We start from the raw sequence: 19493 nt of genomic DNA on the forward strand, positions 1-19493 counted from the left end.
CTATAAAATTATCATAACTATAGATAAAACTTTAACTTTTATTACTGCTAACAAGTGAAAGAATCCTATCCCTGCGGATTTTGGTTGAAAGGCAGACAACAGCCTGGCCTGGTCTCCAGGGTGGACATGAAGACAGACCACTCACACCGTCACGAATTGGGAACTGAACCCACGCAGTTGGCACAAAAGCCAAATCAACTACTACGCTATGTCTGATTATGGTAGCTCCTTTTAGCTTTTCCCCCGAAGGGGTCGCCACAGCGAAACATCGGTTTTTGTCCAGATGATTCGCATGAGAAGTGTTTGGTTTTTACCCTGGATACCCTTCCTGACGCAACCCTCTGCATTTACCCGGCATTTGGACCGGCACAGGGGAGACATGTGCCGCCCTATGGCTGCATATGGTTCCCTGAGCGGGAATCGAATCCAGGCCGCGGGCGGAGAAAGCTCCGCATCCTAACCACTGGACCATCAGGGACACTATGTCTGACTATATTACCTGCTTATTAACCACAAGATAGACAGCAATATATTACTGTTTGATGCATTATAGTACACAATATAGTATGTATAGATAAGAGTGTTAAAAAAACCTCCTAATAATACCGAATATGAAGCATATAGCACACACGTTTGTGCGCTGTCCTGTTGGACCTGACACAGGGCCATCACAAGCAATTTCAGCATTAAGCAAGAATTGCAGTTTTGTGGTCCACAACGAAGGTGAGGAGGTCAAAAAAGAGTCACAGATCACTGAGGTGACCACATTTATTTGCCACAATGTGTGCAAGAAGTGCTTGACCTGGATGACCCCATCAAGCCCCATTTGCATTGGGGGAGTAAAAAGGACATGCTGCACAACAATCAGTCAAGGGCTTAGCAAAAGCAAAAGAGACAAGATCAGAAGAGATGAGACGGGAGAGTGAGGTGAATGGAACAAGGCCCTCGGTCTATAGGCCTGCGTCTGCAGCTCTTCTTGAGGTGAACTAATGGAGACAGGACAGATAAAAGAGAAAACAAAGGATAAGAAGAAGTAAAGATTAACCCCGAAGAAAGTGTGGGAACAGACACTGGAAGCTCAGTTGGGGGCAAAAGGGGGACGATGACCTAAGGGATGACCTCAATTTCGGGGTGCTTAAAGCAATAAACCACCTCACATTCAGACACGGGAATGCAACTCTTTAAAAGCAGGAATAAAAATTTACTGGTAGTTCAACATAGTCATATTTAGTTCGCAATAACTTCTAAATATTATTTTTTAAATCACAGAAATGGAGAGTTTGTTGAGAATTTTGACAGCTAAGATGTTGAAGTATAATTCATTAAGTACGTATAATATTGACATAGCATTTAATTATATCCATTTAGAATTTACACATCCTAAATGATTCTTATTTAAATGCTAGAACAGGATGAAACAAACTCACAGATTGAATTGTGGTCCTCAAACAATACGCACCGTTTACTGTCACAGCACTGCATCATATCTGAACAATTTCCATGGAGTGGTGGTGGTGGTGCGGGGATCATATCGGATAAACATTCCAAACAAATTTTTTTTTTCTTCCTAATGAAGGCAATGATTGTTTCATCATCCCGATTCTGCTCATTTATTCCAACATTTGTTGTAAGAAGCAGCGTATCCCCTCCCCAGCACTCCCAATTTTACAATAAATCCAATTATCCTTTCTCGACTCATGTAAGATAACACGCTTGAAATTCAGCGTAATATTAATTTATTGTTGCCTGCCTAATTGATTTTTTCCCCATGTGCAATAATTTATGACACTGTAATTGGGTGAGATTCTGCAAAGCGCTAATGTATGCGAAATGTAAATCTATAGGATTGAGCAGAGGCGCTTGTGTTTGTTTCGCATGAGTGGCATACTAATGATGGCAGTGACTCTGTGCCCCAAGTGGCCAAGAGCTGCGGGATTGGCTCATGAAATCAATAGTGGTCCCTTCCCAAATAATGGCAGTTTTTTTAAAGGCTTTTTTGGTGAAAATTCTACAATGTCTTTAGTTTTTTCCGTCTTCTCTCTTCAACAGTTACTCTAGTCATCTGAGCAAAAGGTTTGAGAATTCATTGATGTTTTTTGCCATATAAATGCACAATTCAATCATTAACGATAAAGGTGTTTCTTAGCTGGAGGGTTTATGTGCACTTTAGCGGCGTGATAGATGATGGGAAATTTGAGTTGTTACAGGGCCAGAGGAGACAATGTGATGAGGCTGAAGGAGGCTGCCAGCCTTTGTAGTGATACCTCCACAGTGGTAAGCCGTAAGTGCTCATATGGCACCGAAGATGACTGACACTTTTATTCAAACATGCCTGCGCACGCACGCACGCACACACACACACACACACACACATACACACACGCACGCAAACACGCACACGCACACACACGCACACACAAACACACACACACACACAAAAACATACACACAATTCATATGTAAATGATGGATTTTCATTGGTCCCCAAAGTGTTCACAGCAATCCCCCTGTGTGCTACCCCCCTACTTCAAACGCCCTCATTGAACTCATGAGTGTGCGTGCATGGCCCGCTTGGATGACCGCCTCAATGTCTGTATATCACCCGAGGCTTTTAATGGTGGGGGTGTCTTTCTTTGTGTATGCGTATGTGTGTGTGTGTGCGTGTGTGCGCACGTGTGTATGTATTCATTCATTCACACGCACATGCACATGCACACACAAAATGACTATTTAATAGTAAAACCATATCAAATGTCAGCATTTCGTTTCTTCTGTAAAATAATTTTGACATATGTATTTGGAAAACAAATTAGGACTTCAAAATGGAGCCAATGACCCAACTATAAGGCAGTAGAATCATATGCATCCCATCCAATTAAAAACTGAAAATTAATTGTGTTTGACAGATTATGTCACATTTATAACGACTGATTTCTTATCATTTGTGATTTAATATTACTTAATTGAATACAGTTATTATTAAAGCAATTAGTAATCACAATGAAATACTTTCATTTCATTTCTGATTTAATATAACTTAATTGAATACAGTTATTATCAAAGCAATTAATAATCACAATGAAATACTGTACACTATTATTGTTAAAAGCAAACTGAAAGCATCTTCTGAAGGAAAAACAGGTAAATGAGTTGGGTGGAACTATTAAATGTATTTCTGTGTTTGCTCTTCGATGGCAATGTCATGCGGTTAGAAGTCAGATGCCACACAGTAAGGCCAAAAAGCTGAGATTCAAATTTAGCACCTCTCATCTGTGAGTCAGATGATCACATGCTCCACTGTGCTGCCTGAAAGAAACATGTGTCACGTTTGCTAGTGATGTGCTCTAATTGATTTCAATGAAGTGACATTGTTTTTTTTTTTTTTTGTTTTTTGATGAACTACACAGTGGAAAGAGCAAGGACAATATCTTCCAAGACATGGAAATTATTTTCTCCATAGAGGTAAATCATGGAAACAGTTGGGGTCAAATTTTGATCCATCCTGAAACTTTCATAAACTGTACAGGGAATGTTCTGTTTGATTTTAACTTCTTCATTGAAATATGTTGATACTGCAAAGATTGTACAAAAAGTATTTTTGGTATTCCAAAACAAAACTTGCTGAATGCTTTTGATATGTTCATCTGTTCACTGGTCTATTCACGATATGAAATATTCATGCATCTTGTATATGTGTTTGTGTTTCAAATTGAAAAACATAAGCTTGTCTATGGTGATAACAAACTTGAGTCAAAGACAAAAACAGAGTTGTCTCTTAAAATGAAAAATCTTTGACCACATGTGATGGGAGCCCCACGCAGACACTATATAGTATATACTGTATATGACACTGCAACACAAACCCACAATTCTTGATAAATCCAAATACCTAGAAGAGGCTGCATTCAATTCAGCCTTGGGCCTTCCCGGCCCTTTTACTAACAGAGGTAATATTTGTGAGTTGATGGCTGCGCACATCAAATGATCCAAATATCAAGTCTTGTGCTAGGGCTGGCCCAGAAGGCCATCATCCTCTTTGGCCTCGTGATAAGCAGCAACTCAAACCTGCATAGGTTTCCTTCATTGCCTCGAGAGAGTTTTTACTGTGTACAATGATGTTATACAGTATGACTTGAGTTAAATTAGGAATTTACAGGTCACATTACTAAAACAAAAACAAAAAAAGCCAAAACGAAAATCTTAATTTGAATTTAAAGTTTGGATTATTATGAACAGATTTCAGGATAATAATGATCACTTTGCTGGACTAATTTATATCAGATGTTAGGAAGACAAGAAAAGGCAAAGGAAAATGGCAAAGATGATTTTCTGACAGCCAGACAGACAAACCTAATCACTTTGATCATCCCCATTTCTGTGGACATAAAGTAGAACCAACCATTCAATGGAATAACAGTTTGGCCTCTGAAGTTACAAAAACTTTAGAGGTTAAACTGAATATGTAGTATTATGCTTGCACTCATGTGCTCAAAGAACTCTACAACAAAAGTGTGTCTTTCTTTTTTTTTGTTCTTGTTTTATCATTGTCATGGGTTCGTACATATATTTTTATTACAGGATATCTTAGGGGAAAAAACTATTCCAATTCCAAATCAAATGGTATTCTACAATGGATGGCTACTCCTGTAATTATTAGAAGGCATGTAAGATGGTTAAGGTAAATGTAAAATAAACTCTATATTGTTAAGACATAATATATAAATATCAAATTTGATTGCAGAAATTGGCCTATATGAGTAGTGTGTGCATGATCTCCGGCATTTCATTTTTTTTCTCACATTCCCAAAACAAGTATGTTAGGTTAAGTGAAGGCTGATAATTGCCAATTGGTGTGAACATTGGTATAGAGAAGGTATGGTTGTCGCCATTTTCTGTCCTTATTCAGACTCTAATACAATATAGAGTCTGAATACGGACAGAAAATGGTGACGACCATACCTTTTCCATACGCTATTGCACATGAGTCAAACTCCAGTCCTCTGGGGCCGCATTCCTACATGTCTTCCAAGTTTCAGTTAGAGTAAATATAAAGACCATCAGTTTGAAAAGGAAAAATGGCAGCAATGTAATAGAGAGACAGCAGATTAAGCAAAAGGCAATTTATTCGTCCATGTCAAACACAATTAAAAAGGGGTGTTTACCTAAGGATATTTGCCTTCTAAGGGTAAGTCAAACATAATACTGCATTTACATTGACTGTATATAGGAAATCTTGTATGCTCAACACACACACACACACACACACACACACACGCACATTTATGCACACACATGCACGAACACACATACACACGCACGTGTGCACGCACATTAAATGAGTGTAACTCATAAATATAGTTTGTTACCCACCTCTGACAAAGACAAATGATAGAAGTTGCAAAGAATACATATTCACTCACGTGTGCACACATGCAAAGAATTACACACGCTTCCCAAATCAAGTCAAATCAGAACAAATCAGCTGATCATTTTTCTAATTCAGTTGCTTGCACAGTCACCTGATGGAGACGATATGACGATCTCTCACACACTTCATTGTAAGTAAAGAGTGCACAAGATTCCGGGCTAAAATGTCAAACATAAATTAATCAGAGCAGACACGATACACGTGGGTCTTATCATCCTTCTTTTCATTCCTCACGTTGGTGACATTTGTGGCTTGTGGCTGCTGTGGACATTGGACATCTTCATGGCACCATGCAGAGAAGGCCCGCTTACCGCCAAATAACCAACGTGCATGTCTTGTGATGGAGCTCCTGACGCAGAAACCTTTTTCAAGTCATGCTTGCTTGCATGCATGCAATGGCTTGGGGAGGTAAGAGGATGGTATCCGAATTTTGAAGCCTTTTTATTGAAAGGGTCAGTCTGACACTGATGTCATACATGACTGTTGGGCATGAGATAACTGTGACTCCATGGAGCCTCCTTCTCCATATAAGGATTGCTCCCTCCATTCATTCAGTTATTATTAGCAAGACTGCACAACAGCTGGCGCTCCAGTGCGGGAAAAGCAAATTGCACAAATTCTCATCGTTGCTGGGTTTTGCCACAACAAGCTTATAAATAGATAGGAATCACTTTTTTTTTTATTGCGCTGTATTAGTACCAAATTATTTGTGTATTGAGTGTATTGGCTTTATAATGATAGGAACAGCCTGTCAATTTTCTTTACTCATACAAAGAGTGCCAAAGTTCTTGAAATGATTGAAAATTATGTTTAGATTGAGATGTTTTCAGGAGAAATTGCAGTTGAAGGTTCATTAAACCATTTTACATACTACATTTCTTACTACAGCAACAAATGCTGGGAACAGTTGGACGGATCCGCAGGAATCACTATGAAAATACAACAAGAGTATATGGAAATGCAGCTATTATAGCAACTATATTGCAATAGAATAAAGTGTAAATACATACAGTATGATAAACTCTTGTTTATTTTAGCTAGAGTGTTTGTTCACCGTTGGTCACGTCTAAACTCGTGTTTAATCTGTCAAAATCTCTGACATCACCATGATAAGTGGGTCTGAAACAGTTGACGCTCTAAGAAATATCATTTAAGAATCGTCACTTCATTATGTAATCATCAAAGCAATACAGCTCACATATGTGAGTTCATTTCCTTATTTACAAGTGATCAATCTCATTGTTAGTTTTGCATGTTCATCTTACAAACTAAATGACCAATGCATAAACATTGTGCCTCAAAGTGTTTTTCAACATACTGCTTGGCAAAAAATCCTCTACAATGAAACATTTTGCATTGATGTCCATGCAGCAGGGTTTATTTGGAATTGTCAAAATAAAAAACAATGATGTTGAATTAAATTATCATTATTAGAATGTAAGGTGTGATTGACTGCAAAATATTGGAAAAATCATCTTGATCTTGTATTTGAACTTGCAACACGTGTATATAGTCTTAAAATAGATACTGAAAATGTGAAAATTTGCATTGAGTATTTTAATGTGACCTTCAAAGGTGTATGAACCTTGATAATAAAGTGCAGTGGGTCTGCAGGAATTCCCTGCGACAATCCGATGAGTGACCTTCAACATTGTTATTTGATTAACACACCGGGGACCTTCATCCCCTTTACATTAGATTCATCTTAAATGGCTGTGATGGGAGGAAAAAGAAAGGTTGACATGGTTTGGTCTTGATAACCTTGAAATGCATGTGCATAAACGAAACGCATGTACACACACGCACACACACACACCATAAGATCACAACTGGGATGTTTCCCTGATAAGCTCCTCTTGATCCACTGGAGGCTCCCTCTAGCCACTCTTGGTGCTGTAACGCCCACACTGGTGCACTCATACCTCATCAGTGGTGAAACCTGACCAACGTGTGCACTCAACAGCTGCGCGCCAGTGCGGCTCCTCTTACCCTATGAAAGCATCACTATGCCGAGCAAAACCTGAGACGTCCCAATTAATACACACGCACCACTTGGAATCTCATCTTGGCAGCAGTCACAAGGCAAACATGCACGGTTAGAATGACAAGAACAGCACGAGCTCACTTTTTTGGTCAGATGTATGTATTGCACAAGGTTGTCAAGTGTTATCGTAAGAGAGAAAGCAGGGGTTTTTGATGTGGGTATGTTTGCATCTGAGGGTGTGTAAAGTAGTGCTTAGGGGAAGCCCCCCCCCTCCTCCACACACACACACACACACACACACACACACACACACACACACACACACACACACACACACACACACACACACACACACACACACACACACAACTACCTTTCTCTTTTTTGCTCTGCCTCTGCAGTGAGCCTCACCCATTTGCTATCCAATCAGGTTGCAGCCACATGAGAGGAGAGAAATGATGGGGGTAGCCATGCTGTGGATAGTGACAGCCTGCCGGGATGGGCGTAAGCGTTTGTGTTTTCCAATGCAACAATATTTCCTATTCAGGTTCATCGAATGTATATTTCTAGTTGTGTAGCTGGAGAGATATGCAGTAAGACCTGACCAAGCATCATCAAATGAATTGCAATTAATCGCTTCCAGCTCGCTAAAAAATGCATATTTTTTGTTTTTTAATGAAGGCAAATGTATCTTATGATTGAACAATATTATACAATCATTAATTATCACAAATGAGAAAAAAACAAACTACGGTTTGTTTATTTATTAAGGCAGCAAATTGCCACAAGCCATTCATGACACATGCTAAAAGCAAACTTGGACAAAATAAATGAAGCAAGCGTTGTTTTTTTTTCACAGTAAAAAAATAGCATGTTTAGACTTCATCATATCTAGTCACTTCACGTAATTACACCATTTAGTTGGAGCTTCAAAAGTCTCACAAAGTCTTCTGAAAGCCCAGAATAAAGCCAACTGATGTGACAACTGTGAACTTGTTAGGTAAATTTGCATATTGGCTGAGTGTCCACTTGTGTTTATGCAAATGCATGTGAGTGTTGAAAGCTTTCGAAATACAGCATATTGTTTGCAGCCGGAAAATAGCTATTGCAGCCGACTGTCGCAAATTAGCATCAAACTGAATTCGTCAAATATCATCAAAAATACATGTCATAGGCACGCTACCTTGTCATGTTAGAGATACAAGTGCATAATAAGCACATATGTAGTCCAAAAATGGTGGCGATCTCAGCCGTCCAAAACAGGCTATAGTGTTTTCCCCAACCGGAATCCGGAGAAACTCATGCTTGCAAATTGTTCCATGGTGTGTCTTGATAATGAATACATCAACCAGCAGAAGAGGAAAACAGTCACTATTTGTGGAAGCAAATTTCCGACAACCGGCGTCAAGAGATTAAGAGATTCTTTTTTTGTGGATAGCGCAAATGCGTAAAGAGTGCCATATCATAATACCATTTTGCTTCAATGTGCTTGTTTGGGAATCTGCTGGGCATTCCAGAATCCTGATACTTTCAATTTGACATGCTCCCAGCAAACCAGGCAATGTATGGCTGAAAGAATAATAACCTCACTTCTGCTGGATCCAGGTCTAAGTACTGGCACAAAGATTGTAACCTGGTTTCTGTTCTTTGTGTGTGTGTGTCTTTCAGAATATTGTTATATAGCAGTCTCCTATTTCTTCACACAGATCTTTTCATTTGAATTGAAGTCTGAAATGTCCTTCTGGCTGCAGGAGTTGGGTAGTAGAGGGCAGGTGAGACAGTGCTGCATGGTATGGTCTCCACATTTGCCCATAATTGGCCCAGTCTTGTTGCCCCATTTGTTTCAAGCAACCCTGGATCTTCCCGTTTTTGTTCTCAGGCGGATTGCCATTTGGTCCACAGTGTGTCTGAGTGGGGAGCAAATTTTTCAGCACGCCGCAATCCCTGTCAAGTGATACCCAGATGCCACTTGCGAATTCTACCAAACACTTCAAAAGCTGAGCCAAAGACAAGAGATGTCCAGAAGCTCTACGAACAGCAGAACCCCCACTGCCCAGAGTGGTTTTGGTGAATGTGATCAAGATGCAGGCAGACAGCTCCTCAGGCGTGTGTGGTGATGTCATCGTATTTCATTCTTTATTATCACAACAGCGCATCAGACCCACTGAATCATTGTTAAAATCAATTAATTGAACGCATTATTATTATCACATGAACATACTATCGGCATGGCAGACAGTTTTCGAGTGCCCACTTCACAGCGATAATCTGTGATAGTCCTGGTCAACTGAACATTAAGTACTTGACAAGAAACAACTCTGTGCTACACTTTGCTTGGATATTATCAGTTCACAAGGGAGTGCCATTGGGTACTGTGTTAAATCCACTTTAATTTCTGTGAATAATCTCTGTCAAATGCAAAACTACACTTTTATATGGATGACTCCATTGTATACTGCTGTGCTGCATCTGTTGCAGATTTGAGCCCACCTCCTCTGAACTGAAGTGAGGCCGATTGTACTACTAGTTGTCCGTTGAGCGATTAACTTCTTTTTCTAACATGTTTATTCATTTGGGTAAAAGAGACACTTGAGTGTAAACGGGATGTCATGTATGTTTGTTGTTGTACTATTGTTATTAAAAAGTTGTCGAATTCAGTCAGTATCTAAATGTAAAAAAATTATTTGTGTTTTCAAAATGAGATAGCTGTTGTTTTGTGAATGATATAATCTTCAATTTGAAGAGCTTGTCAGTTTATTCCATAACTTCTCAAAATACTGCGTTTCGTGGGGCAAAATTCTATTTATTCAGTATGTTGTGGAGTATTTTATGGTGACCCAACTCTGAACCCCAACTGAGTGCAATGCCACAGGAAATTGAAGGAACCAACAAAAGTGAATAAAATATTAAATTGTCATCAAAGGATGAAATAAGCCCAACGACAATATATCCTCTTAACAGAGCAATTTTACAGCAGCATTTACACACCATTTAGTTATTTCTCATGTTGCAAATAGTAACGTGGAAGCGAGTCCCGAACCAGGAACCCTCGGGGGAAATCTGTAGATAATCAGTGAATTCCAGAGCTGCTCGGCTCTGCCTCTCCTCATGGTGCTCTCCTGGGACCAGGACTTGTAAGTTTGTGTGTGTGTGTGCGTGTGTGTGTGTGTGCGTGTGTGTGTGTGTGTGCGCGTGCACGCATACATGTGTGGTGTGTGTGTGTGTGTCCACGTGTGTAAGGAACAGGTCGTGAAGAAGGAGGCCAGCATGCAATTAAATCCTTATTATCTCCCTCAAACCTAAATCAAGAAAATGACTCAAGTGACCTATGAGGAGAGATGAGAATGATTATGGGCAGTTGAGGACCAAGGTTTGACGTCCAGGGTCATTGTGGTGACCTGCAGGGCTGCCTTTTCCGATGTATCGCTCCGTCTTTTTTCTCTTACGCTGCACACTTCATCTGTCTTCCGTCTTACATGAGATATTCATCATGATATTCAATATCAAGTGAATGTAGTCTATTTGATCATATACTGCTGTAAACTAGGCAAAACTAATGCTGAGCAGCGATGTTAAATGGAGCATGAACGAAGGATACAAACGTAAATGCACTGTATTTGAGAATATAGTGTACAGCCATCTAAAAGATCACCTCAGACTCATAAAGAAATTGTGAATGCTAAATAGAGTCAAACCTTCAAACTGGAAAACAAGTACGATGGCTTATCCATCCATCCATCTTCTTCCGGTTTGGGTCGTGGGGGAAGCAGATTTAGGAGGGACTCCCAGACTTTCCTCTCCCCAGCCACTTCATCCAGCTCATCCCGGGGGATCCCAAGGCGTTCCCAGGCCAGCTGAGAGACATAGTCTATATTATTATCATCATTATATTCATTAATCATTCTTATGCCAACAAGCATTGGGGAAGGACACTTTTTTATTAGTTAATAGTTATTTCAAATAAACTTGGAGAGCCACATTTAAAAGAAACGAGCGGAGTGGCTTTGAATGGAGGTGGATATTCAGTCTGCTGTGTTCACACCTACGTACATAGGCGCAAACTGCTATTTTTATCATGCATTACAAACATTATCACCACCTGGTCTGACTTGCACTAGTCTTTTGTTGGTCATGGATATAGAGCTCTGTATTTCAAGATAAAAATCAGAGGGGAAAAAAAACCCTACAGATTCCAGGGTCAAATGAGTTGGTAATCTTTTTCTTAATTATGCAGTCGTGTGAAGATTGCTAACAGTAGCCTCACACAAGGGTAAAAGCAAATTAACCATTGATAGTATTTCTGAAAAAGTCATATTTGAGGTGTGCCTCATACATATAACACGCAGAAACAGAATTTTACTACAGCGAGCAAACAATCACAAAAAATCAGTCCGCATTGATGACAAGTGATGACGATATTAAAGTAAGTCTGCTTACGTCATATTACTACTGATGTGCTGTACTGTATTGTATTTTTCACCTCTTGTTGAAGCTGCTCCTTTAGGAATTTGTGTTGCAGTTAAAGCCAACGAAAAAGCAAAACACCCTTGAAAAAGCAATGAGACTCCATTCGTTGATGCTCACTGCACTAAGGTTGCATACAACAATCTCTGATCATGCCATGCGTGATGGCGCTCAGAGGTTTTGCACGACAAGAGGATTAGCTTCATTTGCATGACCTCGGGATGTTGTAAATCTGTCATCTGTGTAAATTTCCTCCATCATATGCTAATTTACTTGTCCAAAGCTGAATGCAAATTACAATGATTGAATAATCAAAAGTCGTTTGTTTGGATAGTGAGTGATGATTTTGTGTTTTATCTAAGCCTTACATAACCACCACCAGCATGGCATGCATGTGATAGATAGCCTTGGGCGGATGGAAGTGGGTTAGCAGGCCTTGTAGTCCCTGGGTTCCTCCCCACCCTAATTCTTCCCTACTTTCCTCCTGCCAATGTAAATGCCTGTGGTTGTGGGGATAGTGTGGCAGTGTGCAAGAAGAGCAGGGTGGAGTCCTGACAGCGGGCCATATCTACAAGGAGGAGCGGACAAACTCTGTGACCTCCACAGATGCGGCTGGCACACGCTGCAATGATTTATTAATGACGCCATTAGTAGCTGTCACAAATCCAATATTGAAGAGGCATCATCAGTCTGTGTCAGGGAGATGAGATGGCATTGTATCTGTGCTGACAAGGCGTCCGAGGGAGTTCAGAATCAGTTTGAGAAACAAACGATAAAATCATGAATTCCCTCTTTTAATCACACTCACAAGTACAGCTTACAGTATCTCTTTACGCTCTTTTCAGCAAGCAGTCTTACTCCCCAGTGGCTCTTTGTCACACGCAAGCAGAGCTCTGGATCTGAATGACAAGCACGCTCAGCAGGAATTAACAATTGTGCTGATGATGGTGGTGCTCGGAGGGGGATGCAAGGGCGATCAACGGGACTCTGCATCATTGCTGCCGGCTCACAGCTACACTTCTGTATCCCCTGACTTGTCCACGTCACCCCACCTCGGACGTCTTTGCGGATGATTCACGTTCCCGGAGCCCAGCATCACGACTCACCGACAGGCAGAATGAATGGACACTGCCAGGGAGGGAGGGGCTGCTCGACTGCTCATCATCACACGCGCACATTCTGACGTCAAGAGTCATGTTCCTTGTGCAGAACTTGTACAGATTCTCGCTCTCTCTCATACACACACACACATACTCCTTTTGCCGTCATCGTCCTCTGCCACGAGCGCTGAACCAGTGGCAACATCGATCTGCTGACTATGAACGTAGCTTGGTTTTTTTGACTTTGGTGTTTTGAACCACATGGCACTGCGGAATGCTTGTCCACAAATGCCTCAGTGAGGCACGAGAGAAGCAGAATCATTATTTTAAAATAAATCCAACAACAGCTTTGACTATCACTCTATAGGACTTTGAATGAGCAGATCATTTGACATTTGTTCAGGGTCACGGGCAGCCGGATCTGATGTCAGATGACTTATGCTGCATTCACACTCGTGATTCATGACTCTGATCTGGACAAAATCATTTTGTGCTTTTTGAATCACATTTAACCCTGGCTGATGAATGCACCAAAGGTTGCCCGGTAGAAAATATGTGCATCAGGGATGGGCAGCTTAAATGATGTATGAGGCTACCATTTTTGATCAATGATTCATTCCCGTCTGACATACGTTCTGCCCAAATACATGACAAAAATGCCATTCTCTTAATTTATTCAACCAATTTACCTCACAGTTTCATCATATATGTATCTCATGCTCAATGCATATGTAAAAGATCCAGACTCCAACAAAGGGTTTTGAACAATCAAATAATAACCACACACATAATATTTCCAACAAATACTTTGAAAAATGGGCACATGCGTGTCTGGAGGATGTCACACATCACGCACAAAGCGGCAAGGATATGAAGAGTCATAGATTTCCCAGAGACAAATATAGATAGATGATAGATAGATAAATATAGATGCATCTCCAGGATAGTTGGAAACCGAATGATGACGCCTATCTCTGTGATTTATATTTATTGTCTCTTATTTTCTCCAATATAAGTAAGACACAATGAATAGAAATCAATCGATAAGGCATAGAAGGTAGTTCCTCCACCACATATTTTGTTCAATTAAGTAGACCAGCGGCAAGGATGACCTTCCAGTCCATATCTACAGATGATGAATTTCTGATGATTGAGGGAGTAGGAAAGAAACGTGCACCAGTAATGCGGCAGGCGTGTACTATCACATAGGGTGCGGCACACAGGTTGGGCTGCAAGCTGGTGTCTGTTGAGCGAGTTGGCCAGACTCTTTGTATAAATATGGGACCGGCTGGCCCGTGAATATCAAAATTCTGCTTAGAATTGATGCCCATTGACATGCATTGGAGAAACAAAATAATATTTTTTTGTTAATCCCCCAAAAGATGTGAAGTCCTTCCAGCTCTCTATAACTGTGTGTGGCCAGGGGCGTTTTTAAAATATATAATAAAGGTGATAATGCATTCAATAATATATGCCAAATCAAGTGCTTTGACATGATGATACATCAAATACAGAATTATGAGGAGAAAATTACATTGAATGATTTTAGCAGAAGTGGCACAGTTCCTAGAGGTTAGCACATCCATCTACATTTCCTTCTTATGTGGAAGGAGGGAGGAGCCTTCCCCAGCGGACAAATGGTTGTGAGACACGTGAGGCTATGGGATATTTTGCGATAGATTTTGTGCAGTCTGAATGTAGCATGAACCTTTTATATGCCCTGCCATTGGCAGGGAGACGGCGGACGGACAGACAGGCAGGTGAACGGTTGGATGGGCTTGGATGGGTGGCTTCAATATAGATGTGCATAATGATAATGTGAAAAATTGCTGAATGTTTTGGATGGATGGATGGCTTCAATATCGATGTACGTAACAGCAATGTAAAAAAAATGCTGAATGCTTTCTGAATGCATTCTGTCTTCTTATCCAGTTCAGTTCCAAAGATACAAACACGACCTTTGGCTTCACCTGATGATAGATCGCTATCTGAGGGGAAACAATGAGATGATTAAACATTCCTACTTGTATGCCAAATGGATTTTCGTTCTTTAATTATGAATGATAATCAGTCGTGTGATAAATTATAATCATGATGATGCCCATCTTATGATGCCCTTTTCATGAAATCTGCACCAAACACGGTCTGCTCCATACATATAACCTTGACACTTAGAATTGAAAGTATTGATTGTAACATGGGTGCGAGTGTGTCTAAGTGTGTGCGTGCCTGCATGTTTGTGTGTTACAAAATGAGTCAGAGAGGAGGTCTCTGCATCTCTATTCATGCACGCAGGATGTTTTCAACATGTCCCTTGAGGTTGCACAGGTCACATAAGACAGTGCTCTATCCTTCTGTCTCCTTTGAAAAAATCATGAACGTGGTCAAGGGAAAGCCTTAACCTTTCAACGCCAAGGTAGCACAATTGCATTAAACAACCTTCACTGTACATTTTTGCGAACCATTTTCATGTAGCAACATTTTAATATATCAAAACTGAAAACATCTAAAAAAAATTATTGTCTTTGTTTTTACTCTACATCCTCCATTAGCTGTTCCTCTCAATAAATGACTTATGCTGTACACTGGAGCTCAATATCCTTCAATATATAATGTGTGGCATTGACACGGGAAGTCCACGTGACACAAGCATGCTCACAGCTGGACGTCAATGGAGTATCAAAGGTAGTTAATTCATCAGATTTACTCAAGCTGCAAGGAAAATGACATTTTGGCTAGATTTGAAAATTCCTTGTGTGGTGTCCAACTGCCATTCTCCAATCTGTGTGGCACAATTAATCCCCAAAGGAATTAGGAGGGTTAATGGTATTGATATGCTGCATGTTCATTAAGAAGAGTCCTGTAAAGACTACTTTAGCGTTACGTGTATGTATGAAATGCTGGGAACAAATCTTCGATGTAGAGAAAGAGTGTGATATGAGTAATTCATGGGTATAAGATACTCTTATTCAGGTGAAGGTGTTTAAGGGGTTTATTCAGTTGAAGGCCTTCAATGGGTTTCTTTTTTCACTGTGTCTGTTCAGATGGTTGTTGTTTCCACATACGCCGTATTTGTCATTTCATTACAAAAATGTGTCAAACGTCCACCAACATTTCTTAAAGTGGTCTGACAGCATGTAATATGTGTAACTGCATTAACGGACTCTACCAGCCATCTGCGATGCTCCCACCCCTAACCTGCACACACAGATATAACACATAAAATGTAATGAACTGAGACCTATTAAAAATCAATTTTAATAGCATGACCCCTTGCTTTTTTTTATGTTGCCGTCAAAAAGCAAACACATGCTGAAACCACAGAACATATGCTTGGTAGATTGTGGCTTGCATTTTTTTTCAGGATACCTTACTTCATGTTATATCACTTAATATCTTGATGCTTTTTCTTTACATTCATTCTGCTTTGAGAGAAGCTGCACAAAAAGTGTAAAGCGATACAGCATCTTTAGAAGCTGTTCTTTGGGCAGGGGAGCATCTTGAATTACACAGTTTGAAAGTGTTGTGATCAAAGAGAGATTGTAGTTCTGTTTCATTCCTTTTTTGAAGTCTTTGTTGTTTATGAAGTAAGACGGACTGAAGGATAGTGTGACGTGTGACAGACAGCAAAAGGATTAGTGCTGGCTGAATGATGGTGAGAGGGGCGGATAATGCCACATTGCCTTGCCTCCTCCGCCTCTTGTCTGTTTCTTATCCTTCATGTCTCGAAAACCTATCCCACTTGAGTGGTTTTAAGGGGTCCTCTCATTTGAACAAGGTCCAACCTGTACACAACTTGTGGTTGCCTGCTTCGAATAAACACAGCATGTGCTCAGTGATTAGAACTCTTCCATGTTAGAGATTGTTGGAAATTGTCAGAAAACAATAACATTTGCCAGCGACGATGCTTTCGGCCACCAATGTTTCAGCGCCTGCATTGAGAAATACTCCTCTTCCTTTTTTAAAAAAAATCTATTTTGCCATACACCATAATATTGATACTGTTTTTCATATTTTTGTTTGTTTTGCTGACAAGATGAGACAGAACAGCAAGGAGAAGCTCAGTCCCAAGGGAATTTGTTGGATTTCACATGAGAAAACTAGGCCTGTTAAAATCATCATCATCATCATCATCATCATCATAGCAGATTCCCATGCAAAACAGAAAAAACTACCTGGGGATCCGAGAAAGCAATATAATCTACACTGTCAAATTGTCCTGATTTACCCCCCAACTTGAACAAGGGCCTTGGTCCTTGGAACGCAAGAATAACTCAGATCTGCCTCTTATTCCTTTTCTGTTTACAGTTTATTGCAAGGTCAATTAGAGGGTGATTAGGTTGATAAGCTCAAACAAAGAAAACATTGCATTTTAAATTCAACTAAGTTCAGTAATTCCTTACATATACCAGAAAAATATGAAACGTAAGTGAAGCAACTTAACTGAGTGTTTCAACATAAGCATGTGGCAAACATAAACATCTACTTTGTCTTTGTGAATTCTTCAGATTGATTGAGCCACTCAAAGTTCAGATAAACACAGCTTGTAGTTCAAACCAAACATTTCAAACAAACTAAGCATTAACCAAACTTAGAACTATAGTGTCCAAGTCTGTTTCCTACCAGTTGTGTGTGTCTCTTTGGGTTTTCTTTTTCTTTGCTTTCTCTGTTTAAGCTTTTTTTTCCTTTTCACTAACAGGCTGTCCCTTGTTTGTTCCCCCAGCTCACATGCTGGTCTGTGGGCAATATGGCCATCCCTGGCATCTGACAGGAAGTTTGGTGAATTGTAATGTGGCTGTTTTTTCTCTGCCTCCTGCAGGTCTGGAGGGGGACTAGTGGATATTTTGACTGTTCTCTGCCTCTGTCCATTAACGTGACCAGGCCATTCATAGATAAATTCATTTTACTACAAAAAAAGTAGATCTTTTTAAATGTAAAACTGCATAATGTCTTTATAACGGACAAGCAATTTCTGGCACAATTTCAATCAAATATTTTATTGTTACTTGTATTAAAGTGTAAGGGGGGTTACTATATAAGTAACCCCACTACATTAAATCAGAATTGCTGATAAATTCCCAAATTAATTCCTTTACCATTTTTTTTTTTTAAATTACAAAGAAAACACCAGGCATTTTGTCAGGTCTGACCTAGGATGTACGATGGTATATTTCCTACTTGCAATCCTTTATATCATATATCATATAGTAATTGGCAATCCATACCAAATAGGCATACATCATCACATTCATCTATGTAATCATCATCTCCCGGGCGCGGCACCGCTGCTGCCCACTGCTCCCTTCGGGGATGGGTTAAATGCAGAGACAAATTTCACCGCACCCAGTTGTGTGTGTGACAATCATTGGGACTTTAACTTTAACTTTAATATACGTATTTCTCATGTGTAGTTGAATTTCCACAATTCTTTCACCTCCATCTTGTGTTGTCCTCACTTACAAATGCCAGATACCCTCCAAACCTGGCAGTTGTAATGCAAAAAGGTGCTACCTGGTTCCCAGTCCCCTTGGCTACCCAATACTGCCATCACCAACTGCGGTGCAACTGTGCAAGTAGAACCATTACCAAAAAGACAATGATATCGGTCAGTAATGGAAGTGCCATTAGAATATTTCTAAAATATTAACAACCAAAGATTACCTTCATCTCCTTAAATGAGCACTGCTCTCAGATCACATGCCAGCATGTGTCTTTTAGCTTGTTCGAGTGTGTGAGTGCGTATTGATTTTGGAGGAAGCATTAGTTCTCTGCTTATTAATAGCCTGAGGAGGGAAGCCTAATGGGAGCTCTACTTCCTCTGGTTTATTCATAGCAGGATCATTACTCCCATAATTGACCCCCTTCCTGCTCATCTGTTGGACTGTGAATCTCACTGTGTGTGTGTGTGTTGTGTGTGTGTGTGTGTGTCTGTGTGCTCTAAGGAAAGTGCAGTAGCCCTCTCTCCCTCTGTCTCTCATACAAACGTACAGAAACAAATGCGCAGATGCTGCACACAATCTCAATTTTACAGTAACAGATTTACTAGAAACAGAAGGAACTGTTAAGCTCAATATTTTTTTCTTAACTATAACCAATAACACATTTCACATATGGTACAGTTTGTATGTAGTCTATATGTATATGATTTTGGTTCCAGTTCAACAAGATGAGTTGATGGTTCTTGCGCTTTGTTCACTCCATGCTCCTCAAACGACAGCATGCTGCTGCTTTCCAATATCATGTTCCACAATACAATGATCCCCTCCTTCCCCCTCCATAAGCCCCTTGAGGCAACAAATTATTCATAAAATGTTTCCGTTCTTTATAGCTATGCTTTCAAAGAGCATTTCCTTGTCCATCATTTAAGCTGCTTTAATGGTAAATGTACTGCATATACAAAAGCTGCATGAGTATTCACTAAGCTGCTTGGATAAGATATGGTAGCCGCAAGCATCACACTTGTCTTATATTTTGGATATTGCCAACTATCAGCTGTCTGAATATGTATCTGTCAAAT

The 19493-nt window shown here is 40.1% G+C and overlaps 1 long non-coding RNA gene across 1 annotated transcript; it reads right to left on the reverse strand.

Annotated features, from left to right (window-relative positions):
• Nucleotides 1–841: 841 nt before the first annotated feature.
• On the reverse strand, nucleotides 842–5724 carry LOC148402662 (uncharacterized). Its single transcript, XR_015854420.1, has 3 exons — nucleotides 5663–5724; nucleotides 5520–5586; nucleotides 842–986 (listed from the first exon to the last, which is right to left on the reverse strand). It is a non-coding gene; the product is annotated as an uncharacterized LOC148402662 (long non-coding RNA).
• Between the last annotated feature and the right edge of the window lie 13769 nt (nucleotides 5725–19493).

Source organism: Syngnathus floridae, chromosome 2, assembly GCF_059516105.1.
Source record: "Syngnathus floridae isolate MCC-2025c chromosome 2, RoL_Sflo_1.0, whole genome shotgun sequence".
NCBI lineage: Eukaryota > Metazoa > Chordata > Actinopteri > Syngnathiformes > Syngnathidae > Syngnathus > Syngnathus floridae.